Genomic DNA, 6,649 nt, shown 5'->3' with positions numbered 1-6,649 from the left:
TCAACTCATTACCCAAAACACCTGTGTCAACTCGTTACACCATATGTAGCTGTATAAAAGACACCTGTCCACACAATCAATCAGATTCCAACGTTTCCACCATGGCCAAGACAAAGGAGCTGTCTAAGGACATCAGGGCCAAAATTGAAGACCTGCACAAGGCTGGGATGGGCTACACGAAAATAAGCAAGCAGCTTGATGAGAAGTTAACAACTGTTGGAGCAATTATTAGAAAATGGAAGAAACACAAAGTCACTGCCAATCTCCTTCGGTCTGGGGCTCCAGCAAGATCTCGCCTCGTGGGATATCAATGATCATGAGAAAGGTCAGGGATCAGCCCAGTACTACACAGGAGGAGCTTGTTAATGACCTGAAGGCAGTTGGGACCACAGTCACGAAGAGAACCATCAGTAACACACTACACCATGAAGGATTAAAATCGTGCTGCACGCGCAAGGTTCCTCTGCTGAAGAAGGAACATGTACAGGCCCGCCTGGATGATCACCTGGATGATCCAGAGGAGGCTTGGGAGAAGGTGATGTGGTCAGACGAGACCAAAATAGAGCTATTTGGCATAAATGGTAAATGGTTGGCATTTATATAGCGCCTTTATCCAAAGCGCTGTACAATTGATGCTTCTCATTCACCCATGCATACACACACTCACACACCGACGCCGATTGGCTGCGATGCAAGGTGCCGACCAGCTTGTCAGGAGCATTTAGGGGTTAGGTGTCTTGCTCAGGGACACTTCGACACAGCCCGGGTGGGGGATCGCACCGACAACTCTCTGACTGCCAGACGACTGCTCTTACTGACTGAGCCATGTCGCCCTATCATCAACTCGACTCGCCGTGTTTGGAGGAAGAGAAATGCTGAGTACAACCCCAAGAACACCATCCCCACTGTGAAGCATGGAGGTGGAAACCTTATGCTTTGGGGGTGTTTCTCAGCTAAGGGGACAGGACGACTTCACCGTATTGAGGGGAGGATGAATGGGGCCATGTCACCCTCAGTGAGGGCACTGAAATAATTATTGCTCCCACTGTACCACCCTGCGTCATGACATGCTTGTCATGACCATCACTGTTGCTTGGAAACTGGGGTTGTCATTTGAGGATATTAAAGGATCATGAGGAAAACAGTAAGTTTCATGATGTGTGTTGGACATTCACCTTTATACATAGTCTTGTTTCGTTACGATTATATTACCTTGTTATGTTGAATGGTTATCGTCTTAGTTTCGTTTTGTGTTATGTTTTGATTTATGTTTATTGTTACGTAGACTGGTTACTGTTTTAACATACACTTTTACATGTCTTTCCGCAAACCTTGCGTTCCGCCTTTTCTCTCTCTCTCTCTTTCTGTCATTCACTCCCTAATTGTTTCCATTTGTCTATTTATTAAAACTACTAACGCTAGATCAGGATTGGGTAGAAACTAACAAACTAATCTTGTGTTCATGTTACCTTACGTTTCTCGTGCATGTCATTTACTAATTTACTAATGCTAGGGCAGGATAGGTTTATTACTAACGATCACCTTGTTAGACTTGTTAGGTCCATCGCACCTGTTTTTCCATTTCCTTGCTACGCTCTAACTAATTGTCTACACCTGCATTTATATCCCAGTCACGCTACTGTTCACTGCGAAATTGTCTGCCTCTAGTTTTACTACGCAACGCTTGAGCATTATTTCTGATTGATTCACGTTAAGAGCCAAGCCTGTTTTACCGGCCACCGTTATTGATTTCTGTTTCGTTGACCATTGTTTGTGTTTGACCACGTCCTCGCCTAGCGTCTTTGTACTTTTGCCTCGCTGATTGTTTTATGGTTTCGACTTCCGCATCGCCCTCGACTACGACTCTGCCTGCCGTCCGCCTGTACATCTGCCCCGCTGACGGCTCTCCTGCTACCGGACCTCCCTGCACGTTTACCGACTACGAGTTTGCCTCTTCCCTCGGCACCGTGCTTTTTATTTGTTTATCATTTGTTTGGCTGGATCTACGTGTATGGACTTTGCTTGTTGTGACTACGCTCCTGGGATTCGTCCCAAATAAAGCCCTGACGGGACTTTATTCCATTATTGTTTCTGAGTCGTGCATTTTGGGTCCAACCACCATGCACCCGTCTCACGTTGTGAGGCTGAAGAATAAGAGGAGCACTCTGCAGTAGCAGGAGCTGGCCCTCAGAGAGCAGGGCCTCGAGGAGGAGGAGGGCTACCACGGGGAGATTCTGACCCTCTTGACCATGTCTGCCACGTAAAATATTTGCATTAACAAGCTGGTGTACCGTTCTACTGAATAAAGTGCTCACTGTGTGTATATCACTTAGTGGACTTGTGTTCAATGAGTTTCTGACCTCATCACCTGTCATTTATCACTGCGGTCCCCACTGTTAACATGCATTAGAAATATCAGTTAGAAACTGTTGGCCTACAGACTATGAGTCATGGCACATAGATAAACTATTAATGAAGAATGAGGCACACGCTGAATTATTTTATTTCTGCGGTGTAATGAGGAAAGAGGCACACATTGAATGCCGAAATACTTTAATACACTAATTACTGCAGCGTGCAGATTAGCGGTATGCAGATTACACATAAAGCAGCGGTCTACAGATTACTTATAAAGCAGTGGTCAGCTGTACATTCCCTCAATGCAGGAGAATGTGCTTTGAGCATTGTGGAACGTTTAATACGACTCCCTCAGGAACCGTGTAGTGATTCCTGGACATTCGCCCTGTTGAACAATCCCAACATTCTTGTTGTATCTCCTGCAAGACAAATACAGCATAGTATCATGGTTTTACAGTGTTTGGTGTTTGAGATCATTTTGAAATACATATGCTTTTTTCACGTAATTAGACCCTAAACGTGAAACAGTTACGAAGTGCCGTTTCTTTGTCCATTCGTGCACCGACACGTCGGACAATGAGGTTTGGTGAGTTCAGCGATATATATGCGAGGCCTTTAACCTTTCCTTTTAGGCTTACTTAATTGCGTATTTTTATGGGACGTGTGGTTTATTATTTTTGAACAGTTCCGGTGGCTAGAGCAATTGTCTCGGGTGCACTCCGAGGCATTGGTGGAATCGCCAGTTTTCTGGTTGTTTTGCCATACCTGCGGGCTTGGTGCTCAATTCATCCCACCACCGGCCTGTTCGAAGCTTCGCGTTTAGTTAATTACATGGGTTTGTTTTGTTTTGCCTAGGGGGAATGGTCATTGGCCTTGGCTTGTATTATCGCTGGGCTTCCCGGTTTAGTTTTTGTGGTCTGACTTTGGTTATAATTAGTCTCCTATACTGTTTCGTTCAGTTGGTGATATGCGCGCAGTTGCTTGAATAATGACATCACTTGTTGAAAAGTTTGTGGAAGAACCTTCCAAGGTTGTGTTGGGAGACAGACAGATTTGTGTAATACAAAAACTTCACATATGCATGTTAATGTCTGCAGGAAGCTTCCATTGTTTTATAGACAACCAATAAAACACAGCGGTAGAAATTGCAGCCTATAGGGCAACCCTGTATTACAAATGACCAATCAGAGGTCACACTGTATTTAGCACCCAAATTTGAATACATGCAAATGTACCTGTATAAAGTCCCCAAACTCCAATGGTTCGATGGATACTTTTGTGTGAATCCTTCATGCTGGCTTCCTGCAATAAATACTTTCCTGACTCAAGACACAAACATCGGATTTGCTGCTTCCTGAGAAAACGGTCACTTTAATTATTTGGTAAAACTTTGTGTTACCAACAGTTGTGTTTGATGCATTAACCAAGGACCAGTTGATACAATTGGCTGGTCATTACAGAATTGAAGTCCCATCTATACGTGTTAAAGGTGAGGTTAAAAAAACGGTGAAGTATGTGCTATGCGTTTGATTAATGCATCCGATTACGCATCTGATGAGGAGGGTGAAAAAGACCCTCCCGTTTCAGATGAGCGACCAGAGTCCTCAAACCTCTCAGATTCAAACCAATCAGAGGACCTAGCCTCCCGGGAGCAGTTATGTCACAAGGCTTATGTGTAATACAAAGTCGAGGCTGTGAGAGTGGTAAGAAAGGTCACAGAAAGGTCACAAAAAGCTAATGCTAGCTGAGGAGGAGTAGCGCTGCAGTGTCCTGTGTGCTCTTACAGGAGGGCGGGTGCCAGTAGCATTGGACACACAATTGTCTGTCAAAGCCAGACCTGGTGCAATTGGATGTTCCTGCGGAGGTCATGACAGGTTGCGCTAAACAAGGCATAAATAGTCTTTTATATTACACTATGCATCAACGGCAGCTGATGTTAAACGAGTGTGTTGTGTTGTGCAACAGAAAATCAATATACAGGCAAGGGAAAGAAACCTGCGACTTACTCGTTGTGATGACAGAGTATACACTCGTTTTTATATGTCACACCATCATCCCCACACACAGGACTGGAAACCATGCACATTTTTTCATCCGGAGGTTCTGAGCAATCAGCCTGTTGCGGGAGAGGAGAGGAAGAACAGCCATTAATGGAACGGTGTACGGTGTTGTTTCTGTGATCATGTATCTGTTCAACAAAGGGCTGCATCCTAGATAACTGAAAGTCATTGCTTACATTTTCACATGCTACTAGTTTAGCAGATGGTTCTTTACAGGGGCAAATTGCATTGACTACTTGGCATGTTAACTTGTAGCCACTGCTCGTCAAGGCCAGTTTTCAGACAGCATAACATATAGTGCTGGCCCATGAAGTCTTCAATTCTGTTACCTATATTACGGGAGTGGAGTCAGACAGTCCAGTCCAGGTCTAATAAATCAGACTGAACCTCAAAGAAGACATTCATGTATTTCTTTGTTTTCTTTTTGTCCATGTGAGAAACATTACTCAAACTCAGGGCTGCCCAACCTTGCTCCTGGAGACCTACCACATTGTGGTAGGTCTCCCTGGCCGGTTCACATCCCTGGCCGACGGGGATTTGAACCCAGGACCTCCTTGCTGTGAGGCGGCAGTGCTACCCACTGCACCATCCGTGCCGCCAAAAATCTGCACCTTCAACACAAAATGTAAAATGACACCTTTTAAGGAAAGACATTTGTATCATTGTACCCAAAACATGTCGGTAATGAAAGCATGACTACAGGCATGTAGGTCTCTGTTTCTCTTTCTCATCTGGTCCCCCCTCTCTTTATGGAGCCAGAGCCCTTTCTGCACGCGCTGCTTCCTCCCCTCATATGCCAGCATTTGGTTAAAAGATTAACTGTAGTTATAATTTAAGTTATATTCAAAGCATATTTGAAGCAGCGCCAGAATGAGTCCTCTCAATCTTTTCAGCACTGAGCACATTTAAATCTCTCGGAGTGCAAACTTTGTAAAATGTGTACACTGCAATCAACCAGCATGGACTATTGACACCATTGTTAATGTTTTGAAGCATGTTTAACCATTTTTTATGTTTTATGTACAGCACCTATATACTAAGAAAGTATTCACAATATTTTTACCAGCCATCTTTTATTACACCCATCACCCATCAGCTATACAATACTGTGCAAAAGTCTTAGGCACCTGTATAACATTCTGTACACATAAGAATCTTTCAAAAATAATTCAATGAAACGTCTTAAATAAACATACTATACATATTACATTACATTTTTGTAATTTGGCAGAATAGTTAAAAACTGAATCAAATCAATATTTTTTGTGACCACCCTTCAGCGTTAAAACTGCATCACTTCTCTAGGATAGCCAACGCAGTCCTACAGTTCTATAAGACAATCAGCAGGGAGGTTATTCCAAGCATGTTGGAGAACTTGCCACAGTTCTTCTGCAGACTTTGTTTGGCTCCTTGCTTCTGATCTCAGACAGCCTTGATCAAGTTTTTAAGTAAAAAGTAATGAATTGGTTATTTATTATTATTTACCAGCTATGTTGCTCCGTGATCCCTCTCCTTCACTATTATATTCTCTCCACTTAAGCTACACTTTTGCCACTGTCCACCTTTTCATTTTTCTCTTAAACAGTCGACTAAAATATGTTTCTGAAACATTTGAGGTGAGAAATAAACAATTCAGTTGCTGAATCTGGATTCATGTTTGATCTGCAATGCCTAGTTTGAAAGTTCGATCCGAGTTCTGCGTGTCAGGTGAGTGCCGGAAGTTCATTTTGGTTTTACATTGAAAAATTTCTCACTATTCTACACGATTTCTTGGATTATCTTGGACTTCTGATGACGTAAAAATGATAATTTATTTTACTTTCACCGCCTCAGGGTACTAATGCACCAAAATATTTATTCTCTGATGAAAAATTGGTTGTAATAAGGACAATATCCATTCTAAAATGTGTTAAGAACATAAACTAATTTTATTAGGTACTTATTCCGCTTACTTCTGCAGTCTTCTGCTGCTGTAGCCTATCAACATTGTATGTTCAGAGATGCTCTTCTGCATACCACTGTTGTAATATGTGGTTATTTATGTTTCTGACATTTTCCTGTCAGCTTCGACCAGTCTGGCCCTTCTCCTCTGACCTCTCTCATTAACAACACCTTTCTGCCCACAGAACTGCTGCTCACTGCATGTTTCTTGTTTTTCGCACCATTCTCTGCCAACTGCATCAAAATCAACAGTACTGAAACCACTCTGTCTGGCACCAACAATCATTGCA

The sequence above is a fragment of the Conger conger genome, chromosome 3, assembly GCF_963514075.1.
Source record: "Conger conger chromosome 3, fConCon1.1, whole genome shotgun sequence".
Taxonomy (NCBI): Eukaryota; Metazoa; Chordata; class Actinopteri; order Anguilliformes; family Congridae; genus Conger; species Conger conger.
This window is presented reverse-complemented; position numbering follows the sequence as displayed.